This window comes from Canis aureus, chromosome 16 (assembly GCF_053574225.1).
Source record: "Canis aureus isolate CA01 chromosome 16, VMU_Caureus_v.1.0, whole genome shotgun sequence".
NCBI classification, from domain to species: Eukaryota; Metazoa; Chordata; class Mammalia; order Carnivora; family Canidae; genus Canis; species Canis aureus.
In genome coordinates, this window is record NC_135626.1 from 26,625,266 (window position 1) to 26,649,446 (window position 24,181).

The 24,181-nt window shown below is 37.5% G+C and overlaps 1 protein-coding gene across 5 annotated transcripts in view; it reads right to left on the reverse strand.

Annotated features, from left to right (window-relative positions):
* The window catches only part of LOC144286226 (uncharacterized), a 146,534-nt gene that overhangs the window by 63,886 nt on the left and 58,467 nt on the right, over positions 1-24,181 (reverse strand). The window lies entirely within an intron of this gene.

A 24,181-nucleotide genomic window follows, 5' to 3' on the forward strand; every position in this document is an offset into this window, starting at 1 on the left:
TAAACTCAAAATGGATGAAATATCTAAATGTGAGACAAGAATCCATCAAAATCCTAGAGGAGAACACAGGCAACACCCTTTTTGAACTTGGCCACAGGAATTTCTTGCAAGATACATCTATGAAGGCAAGGGAGACAAAAGCAAAAATGAACTATTTGGACTTAAGCAAAATAAAAAGCTTCTGCACAGCAAAAGAAACAGTCAACAAAACTACAAGACAATCACAGAATGGGAGAAGATATTTGCAAATGACGTATCAGATAAAGGGCTAGTATCCAAGATCTATAAAGAACTTATTAAACTCAACAGCAAAGAAACAAAAAATCCAATCATGAAATGGGCAAAAGACATAAACAGAAATTTCACCAAAGAAGACATAGACATGGCCAACAAGCACATGAGAAAATGCTCCGCATCACTTGCCATCAGAGAAATATAACCAAAATCACAATGAGATACCACCTCAGACAGTGAAAATGGTGAAAATTAACAAGACAGGAAACAACAAATGTTGGAGAGGATGTGGAGAAAGGGGAACCCTCTTGCACTGTTGGTGGGAATGTGAACTGGTACAGCCACTCTGGAAAACTGTATGGAGGTTCCTCAAAGAGTTAAAAATAGAGCTACCCTACAACCCAGCAATTGCACTACTGGGGATTTATCCCAAAGATACAGATGCAGTGAAAAACCAAGACAATAGCAGCAATGTCCACAATAGCCAAACTGTGGAAGGAGCCTCGGTGTCCATCGAAAGATGAATGGATAAAGAAGATGTGGTCTATGTATACAATGGAATATTACTCAGCCATTAGAAATGACAAATACCCATCATTTGCTTCAACGTGGATGGAACTGAAGGGTATTATGCTGAGTGAAGTAAGTCAATCGGAGAAGGACAAACATTATATGGTCTCATTCATTTGGGGAATATAAATAATAGTGAAAGGGAATAGAAGGGAAGGGAGAAGAAATGGGTAGGAAATATCAGAAAGGGAGACAGAACATGAAGACTCCTAATTCTGGGAAATGAACTAGGGGTGGTGGAAGGGGAGGAGGGCGGGGGGGTGGGGGTGACTGGGTGGCGGGCACTGAGGGGGGCACTTGACGGGATGAGTACTGGGTGTTATTCTGTATGTTGGCAAATTGAACACCAATAAAAAATAAATTTATTATTAAAAAAAAGAAACACCAAGACACTTGCACCCCAATGATTATAGCAGCAATTTCCACAATAGCCAAACTGTGGAAGGAGCCTCAGTGTCCATCAAAAGATGAATGGATAAAGAAGATGTGGTCTATATATACAATGGAATATTACTCAGCCATTAGCAATGACGAATACCCATCATTTGATTCGACGTGAATAGAACTGGAGGGTATTATGCTGAGTGAAGTCAGTCAATCAGAGAAGGACAAACATTATATGGTTTCATTCATTCAGGAAATATAAGAAATAGTGAAAGGGATTATAGGGGAAAGGAGAGAAAATGAGTGGGAAATATCAGAGAGGGTGACAAAACATGAGAGACTCCTAACTCTGGGAAACGAACAAGGGGTGGTGGAGGGGAGGTGGGCGGGGGGTTGGGGTTACTGGGTGATGGGCACTGAGGGGGGCACTTGATGGGATGAGCACTGGGTGTTATACTATATGTTGGCAAATTGAACTCCAATTAAAAAATATACAAAAAAATAAATAAAGCCAGTTGAATCTTCAAATTTACTCAGCTGAATTTTGCCTTTTTAAAAAAAAATTTTTGCTTTTTAACAAATTTGGTGGCAGCAACAGGACTAAAGATTTCCAGTGGTTTTGGGGACAATGAAAAAGACAAATGTGCTGTGAACTCTTCTTTGAGTTGTCCCTCTCCCCATTTCTTTTTTTTTTTTTTTAATTTTTATTTATTTATGATAGTTACAGAGAGAGAGAGAGGCAGAGACACAGGCAGAGGGAGAAGCAGGCTCCATGCCCCGGGAGCCCGATGTGGGATTCGATTCCGGGTCTCCAGAATCGCGCCCTGGGCCAAAGGCAGGCGCCAAACCGCTGCGCCACCCAGGGATCCCCCTCTCCCCATTTCTTTTTTTTTTTTAATTTTTTTATTTATTTATGATAGTTACAGAGAGAGAGAGGGAGGCAGAGACACAGGCAGAGGGAGAAGCAGGCTCCATGCACCGGGAGCCCGACATGGGATTCGATCCCGGGTCTCCAGGATCGCGCCCTGGGCCAAAGGCAGGCGCCAAACCGCTGCGCCACCCAGGGATCCCCCCCTCTCCCCATTTCTGAGGGAAATGTGTAATTTCCTCTTGCTTCTGAGCTCTGCTCTCTATGCATCGAGTTCCTGATCTAATTGGCTTCTCAGTCTGCAATTCCCAACTGGTACAACTTCCCAGCCCCTGATTCTGTCCCAAGATTCACGTGAGAACCGTTAGTAGCAATTTGCAGTTCCTTATGTATATGGAGTCCCCAGTCTGCAGTCCCCATTTGTCAATATTTCCTGTTTGTGTGCAGGTTCAATCCTTCCCCCAGTCCAAGGTTTCACAATGGGAAGAGCTAGAGGTGTGCACAGTAACATTTAAACTGCACTCTTTGGCATCCTTCCTCAGATTCCATGCTGGGAACTGCTGGTGGAAACTACAGTTCTCTATTTGTTTGGAATCAGTCTGTAGCTCCCATCCTTTGGGGTCTGGCGTTTCAGTCCTTTTCCTGGTCTCTAGCTCATTGGTTATTGCTGGTATATTAATGCACATATTTGTTTTTCTCATTTTGTATAGCTAAAGGTTATTACTAATGGGAATCTCAGAAACTGCCACAAAATTAGTGGGCATGGGTTGAGCATTTAAAAGCTGTTAGAGCACTCACCACCTAATTCAAAGACTCCCATATTAAGATAAGTTGATCATGAAATGAGTTAGATTGACACTCAGTCACCTGCTAATCTCAAGAAAATTTCCATGCAGTAAGGTATACTATAAAATACCATACAACCCCCAACCTCACCAGCAACCCCTCTTAGGTATTAATCTGGTTCCAAGAGACTCAAAAGGCTAGCTAAAAAGATGGGATCTTTAATTTCTTTTTTTTTTTTTCTTTTTTTTAAAGATAGATTTATTTATTTATTTATTTATTTATTTATTTATTTATTTATTTATTTATTTATTCATGATAGAGAGAGAGAGGCAGAGACACAGGCAGAAGGGAGAAGCAGGCTCCATGCCGGAAGCCCGACGCGGGACTCAATCCTGGGACTCCAGGATCACACCCTGGGCCAAAGGCAGGCACCAAACCACTGAGCCACACAGGGATCCCAGGATCTTTAATTTCTAAGGAGACAAACACACTATCTTCCAGCACAACTGTTTATTTTATATCTAAGAACTGTGGTCCCAAAAGCTGTTGATATATACAAAATGGCAAAAATCTAAAAAGAACCTAGAGGGATCCCTGGGTGGCGCAGCGGTTTGACGCCTGCCTTTGGCCCAGGGCGCGATCCTGGAGACCCGGGATCGAATCCCACATGGGGCTCCCGGTGCATGGAGCCTGCTTCTCCCTCTGCCTATGTCTCTGCCTATCTCTCTCTCTCTGTGACTATCATAAATAAAATAAATAAATAAAATAAAATAAAATAAAATAAAATAAAATAAAATAAAATAAAATAAAATAAAATAAAATAAAAAAATAATAAGAACCTAGAGGGCAGCCCGCGTGGCTCGCAGGTTAGCACCACCTTCAGCCCAGGGCCTGATCCTGGAGACCCGGGATCGTGTCCCATGTCGGGCTCCCTGCATGGAGCCTGCTTCTCCCTCTGCCTGTGTCTCTGCCTCTCTCTCTCTCCCTGTGTCTCTCATGAATAAATAAATAAAATCTTAAAAAAAAAAAGAACCTAGAATTACAATGGCCATAATGAAGAACATTCCCATTAGACAAGATCATTTATAAAGTGCACTTTAAAGCAAAGATTCCCAAATCAAACCAACAGAATCGGATACCTAGTTTAATTGGCATGCAGAAAACTCCAAAAGGTTTAAAAATTCCACAATAGCACTTCATTGAAATATTCATTGCAAAGGCTAATGGAAAATTAAAGATCTAAAAGGTACTTAAAACAAGACTATAAGACTATGTAACTCTTATTGCTCCCTTCTATCCTCCTTTACTTCAGTACTCTGAATTGCTTTTCTGCTTTGACAATGACTATATGACTGTAAAAAAAAGTCCACCAAGTTAAGGGCCTTATAGACACCCCCATATCCACCTTAAAAGGGCCCTTGTATATCTTCTCTCAGAGTTGACAGAACCATGCAAGATTTTCTTGTAAACTGTTATTACCTTAAATAAAGAACTATTAAATATAAACTAAAATTAAAATTAATGACAAGGTCTTCCCAAATTCTAGTAGGTACTAGAGCAAATTCTAGTAGGTACTAGAGCCTGTAGAGGGAATCCTGGGAAAACTGGCAGAAGCCAGCAAAGAGTGAGAATTCTTTTCAGAATCAGCTCTCCCTAATCTCTGTAACGTTCAGTTGAGAAAGGAAAATAAAATTTCATGTTGTCCTTTCCTTTCCAAATCCAGACCCATTAGTTATTGATCCTTTTTCTCCCAAAGATAGCTATTGCCTTCTTACTTCTGACATTTTCCATCCTAAGAACTTGGCTTGGCTTTATTCCTGCATGAGACAGTAGGTTGTTGATTCTTTGCTTTGGCTATCTTTAAGAGTGACTCCAGATCTTGTGAAGATAATATCATTTGCATCTTCCCTGAGGATGCCCCTTGGGTCCACAGGGTTCTTTAATATTACAAGAAATATTTACTATTTGTTCTGGCTGGAAACGGACAAAATATTTGAAAGGATTTAATAATTTTATGATTGTAAATTTGGCCAAAGCGGAAGCTGATACTCAGAGCCAATTTTTTTTAGACCTTCTCTCCTAATCTAAAAGTACCCAGAAGAGAGGGAACAAATTCCAACATAGGTAGGTGGGTGTGTCAGTCCTTTGATATGCTACTAACCTTGCCTATTTATTTCAAAAGGCTTGTAGGTATTAAATTCTGACCTTAAAGGAACAAAAAGTTCTTTCAGGAGGAGCTACTATTCTTTCCTTGTCTTTGAAATGTAAATGTTCTACCCAGTCTTTTCTGGGAACTCTTACCTAGGCCCTGTCTTTAAAATACCAACTTAAAAACAACAACAATCTACCAACTTAAGGGAGTTATTTATTATCAAAGGAAAAACAAAGGGGGAAAAGTATTTGAAACTTAGGTGAGTTAAAAAAAAACAAAAAGCAACAACAACAAAAATCTTAAATGTCTTCCCCACAAATACCCATCTCATTGTTAAAATTTTAGAAATGGAAGCTATGTGGTCTCTGTGACTGCCTGTGTGTCCCTGTGTGTCTATATTTATATGTCATAAATGCTTGGTACTTCCTACCTCTGAATGGTATTGCCAAAATTAACTTGTAAAAGAGCTCTATTTAATTGGCTTAAAGAAAATTGAGCCCTTATATGCATTCATTTCTCAGGAATGTAATAACAACTAATCCAAAAATTTATAAGGAAAATATTATGTATTAGAGCTAGCTTATGATCTTTGGTTTAACTAAGACAGGCATATCTTTAGGATTACCAGCATTAAATATAATACTTTTATTCTACCTGGGTTTAGTAATCAATAAGTTCATGTTATGTCTTACAAAATTTGTCACCAAGAAAAATAGCTTGGGGTTATGGCTGACTTTGTCACTGTCATGAAGTTTTTGTAGGTCATCTAAACATAATTTTTTAAAAAGATTTTATTTATTTATTCATGAGAGACACAGAGAGAGAGAGAGACAGAGACACAGGCAGAGTGAGAAGCAGGCTCCATGCAGGGAGCCAGATGTGGGACTCGATCCCGGGACTCCAAGATCATAACCTGGGATCATAACCTGGGATCATAACCTGGGCCAAAGGCAGGCGCTAAACCACTGAGCCATCCAGAGATCCCCTAAATATAATTTTTAAGAACAAATAAATACATGTAAATAGGATAAAACATTTTCAGGTGAACTTTTAAAATAGTTTCCCCAGGGGATCCCTGGGTGGCGCAGCGGTTTGGCACCTGCCTTTGGCCCAGGGCGCAATCCTGGAGACCCAGGATTGAATCCCACGTCGGGCTCCCGGTGCATGGAGCCTGCTTCTCCCTCTGCCTATGTCTCTGCCTCTCTCTCTCTCTCTGTGTGTGTGTGTGACTATCATAAATAAAAAATAAAAATTAAAAAAAATAATAATAAAATAAAATAAAATAAAATAAAATAAAATAAAATAAGTTTCCCCAAATCTTTTTGGTAACTCAAAACCCTAAAATTTTGCTAAGTTAAGTTAAATGATGGATAGTCATTGGATTTCTAGATCATTTCCAAATAAGATAAAATACTGAAACATTAATTACTGAACATAGGTTTATCCACTTTTGGCTTCTTTTTACAGAGAAACTAAAATATATTTGTGTCTATTAATAAGTAAGTTTTGTGTCACACTGAAAAATCCACTATGAGAAAGTATATGTTTTTAGAAATTATAAAATATATTTATAAATTTGCCAAGCCACTGAATGCTAATGTTAAAGATAGTTCACAATTTACTTCTTTGTTTTCACTAAAAATTAAGATTTTTTTTAATTAAGATATTTAAAGGTTAAAAATTCTAATATGTGTAATTAAAGCTACTAGAAATGATGAGGGGAAAAAATCTATGTATGCAAGAAAAGTAGGATAATAGAAGTTATGAGGAGTAGAGATGCATTTTTTTTTTTTTGAGGGAAAAGACAGTAATTTTGTTCTAAAGTGAAACTGGTTTTTTCAGAATGATAAAGAGGAAATTAAAAAAATCAAAAGTTGGAAAGAGAGAAAGAGAATCTTACCTTATGTGGTCAATTTGGCTAAAATCAAATGAACTTATCATTATAAATAAATTATATATAAATTATAATTATTATAAAATTAAGCTTTAAAGTCAGCAATGTACTTATGCCAAACTGAAACTTAATTTTCTTTCATCTGCTAAAAAGAAAATATCTTTTTATATTTGGTCTGCTTTTGATAGGAAATTGTAAGACTATAAAAGGTTTTTCCGGGATCCCTGGGTGGCGCAGCGGTTTGGCGCCTGCCTTTGGCCCAGGGCGCGATCCTGGAGACCCGGGATCGAATCCCACGTCGGGCTCCCGGTGCATGGAGCCTGCTTCTCCCTCTGCCTGTGTCTCTGCCTCATTCTCTCTCTCTCTCTGTGACTATCACAAATAAATTAAAAAAAAAAAAAAAAAAGGTTTTTCCTTACATTTTAAGTAATCTGCCTAAAAAACAAAGATTTTGTGTCTTGTCAAAGTAATTTCCTATGTTGTCTTTATCAGGTCTTCTGATTATTTAAGAAAGTTGAGTCTTCTCTATTTAGAATAAGTGGGGGTTTTGTTGTTATTGTTGTTTTACAACAATTAAAATTTCTGTATTTGCCTGCAAAGTTTTAAATTGTCACTATGGTTAAATAGATAAGTACTATTTTATAGTGACTTATGATCCTATTTGATTAGGTGTTTCTGAAGCCTTTTGGTATTTTTGAAAAAACTTTCCAAAATCAGATTCTAAATGAAGTCTTTTTGACTTCAAACTAACTTTGCAATTTTTCAGAGGATCCCTAGAACATCCTAAAAGACTTGTTTCCTTACCCCCCAAAAAAGGAAATGTTAAACTAATTAGGCTTGTTTGAGATGTTAAATTACATAGGAAGTACTGTCAAATAAGAAGTGGTATTTAACTTTCTTATGTAGTATTTGCTACATAAGGTATATGTTTTAAGTGTCAGGTTTAATCTGATTGGTAGTGAAATGGGATTGAGAGGCCAGGCAAAAGTTGGTCGAAAGAGGCTTTTAATGGGACGCACTCTCAGGCAAGGTTCCACGGCCCGCAGGGGAGGGAGTGAGTGGGGAAGTCGCACCCAGGTAAACGGCAGGGGGGGGTCCATAAAGAGTTTTAGGCGGGAAGATGGGGGCAGAGTGGTATTCCAGTTAGGGCAAGGGCTACAGGTCTTTGTGTGCTAAGTAAGGGTAGGGCGGTAAGGCAGCATTATTGGGAGGTTGCTGGCCTCAGGTCGGCCGTTTTGAGGTTCCCAGTCTTGCCAGCCCAACAATAAGTTTTCTAGAAATGTTATGAAATTCTTAGAAATCTGTTATGTCCTAGTATAATGTTATCAGTCATAATTGTAGTTATTAGTTTAAAATGTTGCATGTTAGAAAAATAACCAAATTTCCTTATCAATTCCCTTATAATTAACTCTCAATAGACCTTTAACTATGGGCATTTTAAGTCTTTGTCATTTACGGGGAATTAGTTTACCCCGATGCTTTTGAAAAGTGTTCCAGCAACAGTGTTTCAACTTCAAGGAGATTCATAGAAAGGACTCTGGCAGACACACTTTTCTGATAACTTTAAGATCATATAACTGAACTAGGTAAGTATTTCCAAAAGTGACAGAAAAAATCGGATTCAGGGCAAGTAGGTAGCTCAGTTGGTTAAGCATCCAAGTCTTGGTTGGTTTCAACTCAGGTCATGTTCTCAGGGTCCTGGGATCTAGCCCTGTATTAGGCCCTGTACTTAGCACAGTCTGCTTAAGATTCTTTCCCCCTGCACTCTCCCTCTCCCTCAGCTCCTCTCTCTCTCCCTCCCCAACATAAATAAATAAAATCTTAAACACACACACACACACACACACACACACACACACACACCTGGATCCAAGCAGAACAAGAGTTAATAACATGGGACTGAATAAACTGAGGAGGAGGATTAGAATTTTTGATGACTTTTTGTCTGAAACATTGATTCCTTAATGTTTTATTTTCCTAAATGTAAAGAAAACTTTTCTCTTTTTTTAAAAAAAGATTTTGCTTATTTATTGGAAAAAAACAGAGAGCATGAGCAGGGCAGGGCAGAGGAAGAGAGAGAAGCAGACTCCTTGCTGAGCAGGCAGCCCAATGTGGGGCTCAATCCCAGGATCCTAAGACTATGACTTGAGCCAAAGGCAGACACTTAACTGACTGAGCCACCCAGGTGCCTCAGGAAACTCTTTCTCTTAAGTTATCTAGGGCTTACAGCAATTTGATAAAGTATATCTATGTAAACAAAGATGAAACATTTACTTTTCTCCCTGAGCCCCCCAGAATTCAGAAACCCTTGAGTGTTCTTTTAATGGCAATATAATTAGTTAAAATGCATAAGTTCAATAAGAATCAGTCTTAAACATTTGCTCTATTACCAAGGCTTTGATTGGAATGTCATATTTGAGAGAAATGTACATAGACTCAGATATGACCAGACAGCTTTAAGGAACTAAGGTTAACTTTATGAAGCCAATAAAGCCTCTTGGGAAAATCAGCCCAGCATCTTGCTTACAAGATTTCCAGCAGTCTTATCAAGTAGAATGATGGCCAGTCATTGGCTTGGCTTCCTGGCCTTAGAAGCTTTTAAGAAGAGTTCTATTTGAGATTCCTTACAAAAGGTTCCAGCAAAACAGCCTTAAAAAGAGCTTATATGGTCAATCACTATTGTTGCTGCACTTATCTAACTAAACAAGCCAAGTTTAATGCAAACAAATTAGTTTTACTATGATTAACTTTGGTAAAAAAAAAAGAAAGATGGGGGCAATTTTAGAGAAAAATATTGTTTTCACCTTTGTCTAAGTTAGAGTCTGAGGTTTTGGGTTTAATTGTCTGAGGTTTTATTATATAGCTGCAAACTAAACTAAATCCTGGATCTTTCTAGTTTCCTCAAATATCTAGAAAACTCCAAGCTAATGATGAAGGATAATAGAGAGAAAAGAAGGTAAGGACAAGGGGCCCCTGCCCTAAGAGGAAGCCACTCTTAAATGGATTTTACACCACCCTGGAAGGAGCCCTCCACCTTTTCCCACGTGATAGACAGAAGATAAAAACCTGATTGGATGACAGGAGCAGGAAGGGTTGGTTACTCAGATTAGAGGGTCCTCTCCCTCTATGGGAGCTTTGTACTATTACTCAATAAACTTTGCTTCATTATCAATAAACCTTGCTTTGCTGCCCACCACTCTGCTTGGTCTACCTCTTCATTCTTCAAAGAGGTGTGACCAAGAACCATCAGCACTGAAGGAAAAAAAAAAACTGTTAACACTAACATTTCCAATTTGCTCCCACCTTTCTAATTCGGAACGACTAAGAACAAAGACTACCCACTGGATCTCCTTGGCAGAGAGTATATCAAGTCCTCCTCACTAAACTTCAGGGTCCTGAGCCTTTAATACATATCTCACTGCTGAAGAAAGCTTTACCTAGCATCTGGTCCTGTACAAACGCTGGAAACCTCCAAATCAAATTGACATTGAGGTAGACTGCTTCCTCCCAAGATGCCAGATCAAAACTTCATACTTTGGGATCCCTGGGTGGCGCAGCGGTTTGGCGCCTGCCTTTGGCCCAGGGCGCGATCCTGGAGACCCTGGATCGAATTCCACGTCGGGCTCCCGGTGCATGGAGCCTGCTTCTCCCTCTGCCTGTGTCTCTGCCTCTCTCTCTCTCTCTCTGTGACTATCATAAATAAATAAAAATTAAAAAAAAAATAAAGATTAAAAAAAAAAAACTTCATACTTTAACTAAACATAAAACCCTTTCTTCTTCTTTTCCTTTCCTTTACCCTGGCATTGGAGATATACATGGAGGTGTATCTCCAGGCTATTTCTAAGGGGGTGGGGTAACCTCTAGAATTCTAAGGAATTTGAAGCTCCATTACATAAGATCACTGAGGAAGACACTTAAAGAGGTGACTCGTTCAACATATCTTTCTTTGACTAATTTGATTTTGATTAGTTTGGGTTGGAAATATACTGCAGACATTGGGAATTATCCTGCTTATGGTAATCATGGTACACACCCTGGTGCACTGCCTTCTCTCAAAAACATAGATGCAGGTTCATAGCCACTAACCACCAAGCAAATGATCTCACTGTATGCCAGGGGCACCTGGGTGGCTTAGTCGGTTAAGTGGCAGGTTCTTGATTGTGGCTCAGGTCATAAGCTCAAGGTCCTGGGATCGAGCCCCAGTTCAGGCTCTACACTCAGCAAGGAGTCTGCTTGAGATTCTGTCTCCCTCTCCCTCTGCCCCTCCCACTCGTGCTCTCTCTCTAAAGTAAATAAATAAATCTTTAAAAAAAAGACTGGCATGCAAAAAAAAGAATGAAGAAAATGACCAGCTAAAAATTGTGAACCTAAAGGCATAATTTATAAACACTACAGGGATTCAGCAAAAAAAAAAATCATGACCTGTGACTATCACACAGAGGATCAGGAAAAGCCACAACAAGAATCACAACCCAGTAGCTGAGCATGGTGCAAATGCCTTCAAATTTGATCACATCTCTCAGGCAGAGAGTCTAATAAAAAAAAAAAAGGAACTGTTTTTACAAAAAGACACAATAGGCCTAAAATGGAGTCACTTACTCCCATGAGAGCAAAACAAGATTTAACTGCAGTTTCAACCTCCCCCAGGAATGTGACCTTTAACCAGTGAATCTGGAATTTCCTGATCAATACCAGTGAGGTAATATGCCTGACTAACCCCTGCCGTTCCCCCAAAGAACAGTGTCTTTACTTGAAACAACCCACTCTTTGTTAGGAAGTTCTTTTCTGTGCCTATCTATCTATAAAAACCTTACACTTTTGTACAATCACTTGGAGCTTCTTTCTACTTGCTAGATAGGATGCTGTTTCATAAATCATTGAATAAAAGCAAATTAGACCTTCAAATTTACTCAGTTCAATTTTAGCACCATATTAAGGGAAGAAAAATAAAAGGAAAAAATCAAAAGGAAAATAAATATGCCAAAAATACGTTTTAACAAATTATAACCAGAACACAGGATTTAAGAAAAATATATTGAAATTAGTGACTTTATTATTGTCATCACTTGCCACTATCTTCCCAGAATTCAGAATTTTGACACTAAATTCAGAACTAAAAGTGATAGCAAAAATGTGCAAACCTATGGCTATAATTGCTCAGTTATTCAGGAATGAAACTCTTTAATACTATTATGTGATATTGATTTACAATAAGAAATGCATATTTTATTTCATTCCCATCCCTGATACATGTCTCCTAAAACCCTTGGAATTTCCTACGTAATATGAGTAACAAAGGTGTTTTGGTATTCTAATAAACCCCCCCCCTTTTTTTTAAAGATTTTTATTTATTTATTCATGAAAGATAGAGAGAGAGAGAGAGAAGCAGAGACACAGGCAGAGGGAGAAGCAGGCTCCATGCAGGGAGCCTGATGTGGGACTCCATCCTGGGACTCCAGAATCATGCCCTGGGCTGAAGGCAGGCACTAAACCACTGAGCCACCCAGGGATACCCTAATAAACCCCTTTCAACCGCACCTGAATTCATGTTTATGAAATGACTTTTGTAAAGCACCTAAGAATGGGGATGGGTTGCTAGGGGAACCAATCATGTGACTGAGGGTTAGAACTTTCATTTCCACCTTCCTGGCCTTCATGGAGAAGAGAGGAGTTGGAGATTGAGTTGAATCACCAAGGGCCACTGATTTAATCAATCATGCTGATATAATGAGGCCTCCATAAAACAACAAGAACATGGGTTCAGAAAGTTTCTGGGTTGGTGAACACTTGGAGATTCAAGGAGAGTGGCGTACTCAGGAAGCACAGAAGCTCTGTGCCCATTTTCCCAAACCTTGCCCTATACATTTCTTCCATCTGACTATTCCTGAGTTATCTTCTTTTATACTAAACTGGTAATCTAGTAAATAAAATGTTTCTGAGTTCCGTGAGCTGCTTTAGCAAATTAATCAAACCCAAAGAAGAGGTTGTTGGAACCTCTGATATGGCTGATCAGAATAGATTTGAACTGAACATCCTCAGATATTTTGGAAATCAAACCAATTTCTCAGCTACCTTGACTGGACCAAGGAGACAATACATACAGTGGACAGATGATAGGTGACTCACAAATACATTCCCACTAGCATCAGCAGGCTTGCTGCACAAGGCAACTTACTTCCCAACAAGCCTCTTCTCTGAAGCAGGTGTTCTCTAGGGCCATAAAATAGCCTCACAGCTTTTTTTTAGTTAAAAGGGGACTTTTATTAATTTGTTAAACCAAATATTTGTTGAGTACCTTTTATGAAGAGGTAAGCTAAATGGCATAGTGGTTTAAAGACAGGCATCCCCACTTATAAACAGTATTGTCAATAAGAGCAGAACTTGGGGCATGACAGAACTGGTTTTAAATCTTGGCTCTGCCACATCCTAAGGCTTATTCCCTTAAGAAAATTACTTAAATCCCACTCAAAATCAGGGTCCACAGCAACAAAATGAGAATACCTCATAGAGTTAATGATTCTCTGAAGAGTAACTGAGATAAGTCATGCAAAATACTGTGCACCATTTCTACTGCAATGTTTAATATGCTAGTATGTGTGCATATAAGTTCTTTTTCTAGGATAAATGCAGCTATTAATGATGCTTTACAAAAGAATATGTATATTTAGTACATGATATTAGAAAAAATGGTCGGTCATATGGAAAAAAATTAAGTTTGATTCCTACCTCACTCCTTACTCCTTAAAGCAAAATAAATTTGACATATAAAAGATACATTTTTTAAAAGTACTAGAAAAAAAATAAAAGTACTAGAAAAAAAGTGTTTTAAATCTTATTGAAATAGGAAAAACCTAAGTATGACACAAAACCCAGAAAATACCAAAAATAAAATTGATAATTTCAACAATATAAAAAATTTTTAAATACTATAACTGTGCCTATATATAAAAATGCTGTATTGTGCACATAAAATTTTATTATAAGGGTAGATTTCATAAATGTCCTTCCAATGATTTTTTTAAATCTGCATAATTAAAAATTACTATAAGCAAAGAAAAAATGAAAAACTAGAAATAATTTGCAACATCACAAAGACATAATTTCTTTATTGTTTCTTTGTTTTTTTAAGGATTTATTTATTTATTCATTCAGAGAGAGCGAAGAGAGAGGCAGAGACACAGGCAGAGGGAGAAGCAGGCTCCATGCAGGAAGCCTGATGTGGGACTCGATCCTGGGTCTCCAGGATCACACCCCGGGCTGCAGGCGGCGCTAAACTGCTGCGCCACCGGGGCTGCCTGACATAATTTCTTTAAAGTGCCCTTGTTAGGGCACTAAAAAGGAAGACCAGCGATCTAGCAGAAAAAGAAGAAAAAACATATGAACAGAAAATTCATTGAAAAAGAATTATGAATAACTCAAAAACGAAAAGATATTCAGGATGGCTGGGTGGCTCAGCAGTTGAGCATCTGCCTCTGGCTCAGAGCGTGATCCCAGTCCAGGGATTGAGTCGGGCTCTTCATGGGGAGCCTGCTTCTCCCTCTGCCTTTGTCTCTGTCTCTCTCTGTGTGTTTCCCATGAACAAATAAATAAAATCTTTAAAAAAGAAATGAAAAGATGTTCAAATTCTCTCATAATAAAATAAATGCCCATTTAAACTACAATTGAGGAATGCCTGGGTGGCTTAGTCAGCTAAGTGTCTGACTCTTGATTTCAGCTTAGTGCATGGTCTCATAGTCCCAAGATTGAGCCTCACATCAGGCTTCATGCTCATCAGAGTCTGCTTGAGATTCTTTCTCCTTCTTTTTCTGCCCTCCCCATGTTCATGCTTTCTCTCTCTTTCAAATAAATAAACAAATAAAATATTTTAAATAAATGAATAAATAAACTACAATTGAGATACTATTTTTTTCACCCAGGAGACTGGTTTAAACAAGTTGATTTCAGGACCCCTGGGTGGCTCAGTGTCTGTTTTGGGCTAGGGTCATGGTCTCAGTGTCCTGGGATTATGCCCCGTATTGGGTTCCCTGCTCAGCGGGGAGGCTACTTCTCCCTCGTCCTCTGTTACTCTCTCTGCTTTTGCTCTCTCTCTTTCTCTGTCAAATAAAGTCTTTAAAAAAATAGTTGATTTCGGGATCCCTGGGTGGCGCAGCGGTTTGGCACCTGCCTTTGGCCCAGGGCGCGATCTTGGAGATCCGGGATCGAATCCCACGTCGGGCTCTCAGTGCATGGAGCCTGCTTCTCCCTCTGCCTATGTCTCTGCCTCTCTCTCTCTGTGACTATCATAAATAAATTTTAAAAAATTAAAAAAAATAGTTGATTTCATACTATATTGGTGATATGAGACAATAGGCATTCTTATTCATTTCTGCAGGTTATGAAAACTGATGTAACTCTATGGAGCCATTGTAAAATATCTAAAAAATTACACATGCATAAATCCTTTGAAGTAACATCTACTTCTAGGAATTTGTCCTTTAAATATACTTTCACTATATATATAATATACATAACATGTATACAGATATTCACTGCACTATTATTTGTAATAATGAAACATTGGAGACTGTTTAAATAAATTGTTTTAAAAACATATTTTAAAATATATTTTAAAATACATTTTTTAAAAATTTTATTTATTTATGATAGTCACACAGAGAGTGAGAGAGAGAGAGAGGCAGAGACACAGGAGGAGGGAGAAGCAGGCTCCATGCACCGGGAGCCCGACGTGGGATTCGATCCCAGGTCTCCAGGATCGCGCCCTGGGCCAAAGGCAGGCGCCAAACCGCTGCGCCACTCAGGGATCCCTAAAATACATTTTAAAAACGGCATACTATCTAGCCACTAAAAGAGAGGAGAAGACTCAACATACACAAATGTTCCTGTATCTACTGCCGTGTAATATTCCACGTCAAAGTTTAGTGACTTAAAACATATAAATTTGGACAATTATAGAGGGCAGTTAGTAAAAACTGGAGGAGGTGATTGCTACTTCAAATATGAAGACAGCAACATAAAACTTTAGAGAACATGAAGAATCAGGGAAACATGAGACCACCAGAGATCACAATAATCTTATAGTAACTGGTCCCAACTACATGGATTTCTGTTATTTACCCAATAAAGAATTCAAAATAGCTAAAAAAAAAAAAAAAAAAAATTCAAAATAGCTGTTTTAAGGAATCTCGATGAGCTATAAGAAAGCATTGACAATTCAACAAAATCAGGAAAACAATACATGAACAAACCTCATGAGAGGTTTCACAAAGAGATAGAAATCATAAAAGAAATAAAAACAGATTCTGGAACTGAAAAATATAATGAATGAAAGATCTAATAGAGAGCACCAATATCAGAATAGATCCAAAAGAAAAAAAGCACCTTTGAATCAAAAGACAAAAATTTTGAAATTACCCATCAGAGAAGAACAAAGGAAAAAGAATAATAAAGAATGGAGAAAGTCTATGTGATCTATGGAATAACATCAAAAGAAACAATTTATGAATTATTGGAGTTCCAGAAGGAGAAGAGAAGGAGAAAGGGGCAGAAAAGTATAGAAAGCTTAAAGAAGTAATGTTGGACACCTGGGTGTCTTAGTTGGTTAAGCATTTGTCTTCAGGTCAGTTCATGATCCTAGGGTCCTGGGATCGAGCCCCACATTGGGCTCCCTGCTTGGTGGGGAGTCTGCTTCTCCCTCTCCCTCTGCCTCTCCCCCAAGTTTGTGCTCTCTCTCACTCACTTTCTCTCTCTCAAATAAATATTTTTTAAGAAGAAAGAACAAAAGAAATAATGTCTGAGAAATTCCCAAATTTGGAGAGAGATTTGGATATCCAAGTTCACGAATTTTATAGGTTTCCCCTAAATTCAATTTAAAGACATCTTCTCTAAGACATATTAAAATAAAACTGTCAAAAAAAAAATAAAATAAAATAAAATAAAACTGTCAAATATCAAAGACAAAGAGAAAATCATAAAAGAAAAATGCCTGTAATTAATACAAGAAAATCCTCATATGGCTTTGAGCAGATTTCTCAGCAGAAACTTTATAGGCCAGAACAGAATAAGATGATATATTTAAAGTCCTTAAAAAAAAAAAACCCTGCCAACCAAGAATACTCTACCCAGCAAAACTGTCATTCACGATGAAGGAGAGATAAAGACTTTCCCAGACAAACAAAAGCTGAAAAAGATCACCACTAGATTTCTTTTATAAAAAAATGTTGAAAGGAGTTCTTTAAGCTAAAATAAAACAATGCTAATTTTTTTAAAAAAGATTTTACATATTTATTTGAAAAAAAATTTTTTTTAATTTATTCATGATAGTCACACAGAGAGAGAGAGAGAGAGAGGCAGAGACATAGGCAGAGGGAGAAGCAGGCTCCATGCACTGGGAGCCCGACGTGGGATTCGATCCCGGGTCTCCAGGATCGTGCCCTGGGCCAAAGGCAGGCGCCAAACCGCTGCGCCACCCAGGGACCCAGATTTTACATATTTATTTGAAGAGAGAGAGAGCACACAAGCAGGGAGAGTGGCAGGCAGAGGAAAAAGGAGAAGCAGGCTCCCCACAGAGCAAGAAGTCTGATTCCGGGTTCAATCCCAGAACTCTGGAATCATGATCTGAGCCAAAGGCAGACCCTTAACTGCCTGAGCCACCCAGGTGCCCTGAAATTATGTTAATTAGTAATATGAAAATATACAACACACTGATAAAGGTAAGTATACAGTGAAATTAGAATACTCTGATACTATAATATGGTTGTATGTTAAGCATTTAACTCTAGTATAAAGGTTAAATTTAAAGGACAATGGTATAAAAAATAACTACTGCTACAAAAATTTGTTAATGGTTAGACAATATTAAAAAAGAAATTGTGATAATTAAAAACATAAAAGAGAGAAAGTAAAGGGTAGAATGTATGGTAATGAAGCTAAATTATCAGCATAAAATAGACTAACATATCTATAAAACATTTTATGCAAGCCTCATTGTAACCACCAAGCAAAAACCTACAGTAGATTAACAATGGTAAAGAGATGAGACTCAAAGCATACCACTATATAAAATCATCAATTCACAAGGGAATGAGGCAAAAGAGAAAAAGTAAAATGAGAGAACTAAAAACAGAAAATAAGATGGCACTAGTAAGTCCTTACCTATCAATAATTATTCTAAATTTAAATGAATTAAATTTTCCAATTAAAAGGCATAACGTGGCTGAATGGACCAAAATCACCACCACCACTACCACCACCACCACCAATAAAATTCAATCATATCATGCCTACAAGATACTTCAGCTTTAAGGACACATAGAGGCATAAAGTGAAGAGGTGGAAAGAAGTATTCCATGCAAGTGGAAACCAAAAGAGAGAAGGGATGGGCAGCCCTGGGGGCGCAGCGGTTTAGCGCCACCTGCAGCCCAGGGTGTGGTCCTGGAGACCGTGGATCGAGTCCCACATCAGGCTCCTTGCATGGAGCCTGCTTCTCCCTCTGTCTGTGTCTCTGCCTCTCTCTCTCTCTGTGTTTCTCATGAATAAATTTTTAAAAAATCTTAAAAAAAATAGAGAAGGGAAAGCTATATTTATATCATATAAAATAAACTTTAAGCCCAAACTAACAAGAGATAAATAAGGTCGTTATATAATGATAAAAAGGTCAATTCATCAAGAAAGTAACAATCATAAACATATATGTACCCAACATTGGAGCACCTAAATATATTAAAATGAAACCAACAGATCGGAAGGGAGAAATAGACAATAACACAGTAATAGTAGAGGACTTCAATACCCCTCTGTCAACAATCGTAGACCATCCAGACAGAAAATCAGTAAGGAAATGTTGGAACTAAACTATATCTTAGACAAATGGACCTAATACATACATATATATATATATATAACATTCCGTCCAACAACAGCAGAATACATCCTCAAGTGCACATAGAACATTCTCCAAAATAAATAAATAAATAAATAAATTTTTAATAATTTTAAAAAACCCATTCTTCAGGATAGATTGTGTTACAACACAAAACAAATATTGGTAAATTGAAGCTGAACATCATGCTAAGTGTCTTTTCTGACCATAATGGTATAAAGCTAGAAATCAATAACAAGAGAAAAACTGGAAATTTACAAACATGTGGAAGTTAAAACACTTTCAATGGGTCAAAAAGAAAAAAATTAAAAATTATCTTAAAACAAATGACAATGGAAACAAAAACATACCAACACTTATGTAGCAAAAGCAGCACTTGGGGAAAATTTATAGCATTAAAGAAAACATTAAGAAAACAGATCTCAAACTAACTTTATATCTTAAGGAACTACAAAAACAAATGAAGCCCAAAGTTAGCAGAAAAAAGAAACAACAAAGATGACAGCAGAAATAAATTGAGACCAGAAAAACAATTTAAAAGATCAACAAACTGAAGAGGTACTTTTTGAAAATATAAACATAATTGAAAAACGTTGAGTAGACTAAGGGAAAAAAGAAGATTCAAGTACATAAAATCAGAAACATAAGAGGAGATGTAACAACTAATACCACAGAAAGACAGGATAAGAGGCTACCATGAACAATTACATATCGGGATCCCTGGGTGGCGCAGCAGTTTGGCGCCTGCCTTTGGCCCAGGGCACGATCCTGGAGACCCGGGATCGAATCCCACGTCAGGATCCCGGTGCATGGGGCCTGCTTCTCCCTCTGCCTGTGTCTCTGCCTCTCTCTCTCTCTCTCTCTCTCTCTGTGACTACCATAAAAAAAAAAAAAAAATTTTAAACAATTACATATCAACAAACTGGATAACCAAAAAGAAATGGGCAAATTCCTCAAAACATAAAACCTATCAAGACTGATCATAAAGAAATAGAAAATCTGAACAGACTCATAATGAGTAAGATGGGTAAGATTACTGAAGCAGTAATAAAATATCTAATAAGAAAAGCCCAGGACCAGATGGTCTCCCTGGTAAATTCTACCAAACATTAAAGAAAAATTAAAGCCAATCCTTCTCAAACTCTTCCAAAAACTGAAGAAGTGGAAATACTCCCAAACTCAGTTCATAAGACCAGCAGTACCCTTCTACCAAAGTCAGATAAGGACACCACACACAAAAAGGAAATTATAGGCAAATATCCCCAATGAATATGGATGCAAAAACTCTCAACAAAACATTGGCAAATTGAATTCAGTGGAATATTAAAAAGGGTTATACACTACGATCAAAAGGATTTATCCCAGGGTTGTAAGGATGATTCAACACAGGCGAATCAGTAAGTAGAATGAAAGACAAATCATATGATCACATCCATAGCTTCACAAAAAGCATTTGGCAAAATCCAATATCCTTTCATGATAAAATTCCTCGATAAATTAGGTATAAAATGAACATAATGAAGGCCATATATGATAAGCTCAAACATCATACTCAGCAGTGAATTACTGAAAGCTTTTCCTCCAAGATCAGAAACAGCAAAGGGTCCCCTTTGTATTCAACATAGGTAGTACTGGAAGTCCTTACCCAGAATGATGGTTGCCAGGGGCCTGAAGGGATGGGGTAAGGGGTGGGAAGATTTGGGGAGATGTTGATAAAAAGTACAAACTTCCAGTTATAAAATGTCCTGGGAGGGCAGCCCGGGTGGCTCAGCAGTTTAGCGCGCCTTCAGCCCAGGGCCTGATCCTGGAGACCTGGGATCGAGTCCCACGTCGGGCTCCCTGCATGGAGCCTGCTTCTCCCTCTGCCTGTGTCTCTGCCTCTCTCTGTGTGTGTGTGTCTCTCATGAATAAATAAATAAAATCTTTAAAAAAAATAAAATAAAATAAAATGTCCTGGGGACCTAATGTACAGCATGGTGATTATAGTTTAAAAGCCTGCAGTATATATACTTGAAAGTTGCTGAGAGTAGATCTTATATTCTAATCACAAAAAAGAAATGGTAATTATATGAGGTGAGGGAAGAGTTAACTATCCTACTATGGTAATCATTTTGTAGTATGTAAGTAAATCAAATTAACAGATTGTACACCTTACATTTACACGTTATAGGTTAATTACATTTCAATAAAGCTGGAAAAAAATACAAGCTTGCCAAGATTGATACTGGCTTTTGAAAGAATGCTAATAACTTTTCAGTTGCTAAGAGTCTTTTTATACATAAAAAATACTTCTACTATTCTAAAGTATTTTGAAGATCTAAAGACAGAACTCTAATTGTAGCTTTTATGCAACGTTGCCATTATTTTTCCCCGAAGCTACTGCCAAAAAGTAGGATAGGGCATATGAGTACTATACTCTGCCTGTGAATCTGATTGCAACAGGATTTAGAAGAAGAAATGATAAATGCGTGCCACTTAAAGGTATTGTGAAAGAAAACTGCAATGTTTTATGACAAAATGGATTAACCAAAATAGGAAAGATTTAAGTTAAATGGAAAAAATAGCCTCTCTTAATTTGCCTTGATTCAGTAGTGCATATTTGCTGTTTTTTATGGCTGTCCAGCATTCTTGCCTTCTTGCTGTCTATTAGTAGCTCAATCTTCCTTTGGATGAAATTCCATGTTGTGTGCTTTGTTAATGTGTTAATGGATTTCAGATTTAGAGGATATTTAATCAACCACCTAATCCTCTTTATTCTACCTTTTGTAATTCTCAATTCCACCCTTTCCCTTCATTCCACATCATTGCCTTAGATCAAGCCTTTGCCATTTTTCTATCTGTATACCTACCATTCCACTGTTCTCCTGTGGAATGCTCTTTCTAAATCTAAATCTGCATAATACTTCTTCAAGGTCCCTGCCTAATGCTATAATTAATTTTTTTAAGATTTTATTTATGTATTCATAAGAGACGCACGGAGAGAGAGGCAGAGACAGAAGCACGCTCCATGCAGAGAGCCCGACGTGGGACTCGATCCCGTGTCTCCAGGATCACGCCCTGGGCTGAAGGTGGCGCTAAATGGCTGAGCCACCCAGGCTGCCCTATAATTAATTCTTAAGAACAAAATCCAAACTCTTCTGTGTAACATACAAGGCCCTTCACCATGTGATACTTTTAGTTTCATCTCTAGACATTCCCCACTGTATATAACCTATGTGCCTGGTACCCTAAATATTTCCTCATCTCTCATATAGGGCTGCTTTGATGAAAACCCATCCTTGCTTATATGTTATATTTCGGTTATCTGGAGCAACAAGTGGTTCAGTGTCAAAGGGAAGGAGAACGCAGGGCACCATGCTATCCAGACAGATTAGAAACCCGCATTGCCATCTTTTAAGGGCTATTTTATCAATAGGAGATGCATCATAGTGGTTAAATTATTATTCATACTAATTATTGCTCCAGTCCTAAATACTGTGCCAGGTACTGACAACAATTAAACACCACTAAAAACATAGATTGCGGGAAATCATGGATCTGATAGATGATAATCGTCTCTCATTCATATACATTTCAGCGTTCTTCAATAATTTTACTCAAGGTAAGCCATCTGTATGAGCTCAAATTACTACAGCTTAGTACTTATAAATTACGGATAAATACATGAGAGCCATTTTTTGCTTTGTCAAAGCAAATTATATGAAAAAAGAAAGCACCATATACAGATATCAATTAAATGGGCAATGTAATAGTAAATCATTATACTCTGATAAAAGAGAAGAAAATGTAGTTAATATATAAGCAAATAACATTAACGATGAACATGAAACAATATTTTCTCATCAGGGTGGCACTGAGTAAAATGAAATGATGAAATAAGGAAACTTACTGCATAAATGTTTATAATGGGATAAATTCCTATATGTAATATAAAGTCAGATGAAGTGGGACTAAACTGAAAAGCAAATACTTAAATTAAAACATAATAAAGAAACTTCTGTTGAAAGATCTTTATAAGAATGGAATACTGAGCATGTTACAGACTCTGACTGGATGGACAATTACCCATCTAAGATGACTTAATTATGGTTCTGCCTAGAGGCACGAGGCTCAGTTGATGATCTCTATGATGAGATTTTATCGTTCTATTGAAAAAAATATAAAACCTTCATAATTCTAAATTTAAATTTATGATGAAGCATGAAGTGGAATGCATTCATGTGAAGATCAAATTGTTGATTTACAGATATGAGATCAATATATTACCTGGATTTTATGGAATCTAGGTTCTATGTGGCCTTTATAGAATATTTATCTATAAAATGCCTGATATTAAAAGAATTCTAAAAAATAAAAATAAAATAATAAAATAATTATAAATTTGATGGTTATCAACCCAGCGCTTCCTTCACTTAAACTATACTATATTATATTAATATAGGAACACATAGGGATCCCTGGGTGGCGCAGCAGTTTGGCGCCTGCCTTTGGCCCAGGGCGCGATCCTGGAGACCCGGGATCGAATCCCACGTCGGGCTCCCGGTGCATGGAGCCTGCTTCTCCCTCTGCCTATGTCTCTGCCTCTCTCTCTCTCTCTCTGTGACTATCATAAATAAATAAAAATTAAAAAAAAAAAAGGAACACATATAAATTATTTATGTTGGTCTTTTACACCTAGATATGATATTATTAATTTACACAACTACCCTTTCCAATAAGGCTGAGTGTACGGGTAAAATCAGAATTCCCCATTATTCATTTCATTTATATGATTATTTGATGCACTCAACTAGGTAATCATTTATAAGTCAATTTCAGATGAAAAAATATTCTTAATCATTACATTGCTATAAACAATGGAAACAGCAAAGAGTCAAAAGAAGTAAAAAAATTGTTTTATGGGCATTTATTTATGGTATTAAAATGCTGGCACAAATGGGTCTGTTTAAGAATCATAAAAATGATACATACACAGTTCATAGAGAATATACCAAAAATATATTGTGTGAAATAGCATTGTGGTATATTTCTTCCCAGTCAGATATGTTTTTACATAAATGTTACACTCTTTAAAAGGTGTGATTAAAATTCAAGAACCAAGAAATATCTGCTTGTTCAATTAATTCATTCATTCCTGAGCATAAACCTGTAATTGCTTGCCCCCCACCCCAATACATACATTGCACAATATGTGTGTCTGAGCTGTAATTCCTCACTATATTTTGTTCTCTTGCCCTCTGGAAATTGTCTCTTGTTTATTCTTCCAGAACTCACCCCTCAGGTCCTCCTCAGAACAAATATATTTCATAAGCAATTTTAAGTTCCACCCTCTCCACTCTGGGCTCTGTCTAGCTGTTGACCTTGACAGAGAGGTGAGATAAGAGGGTGTGATAGCTACCTCTTCTGCAGCATGCA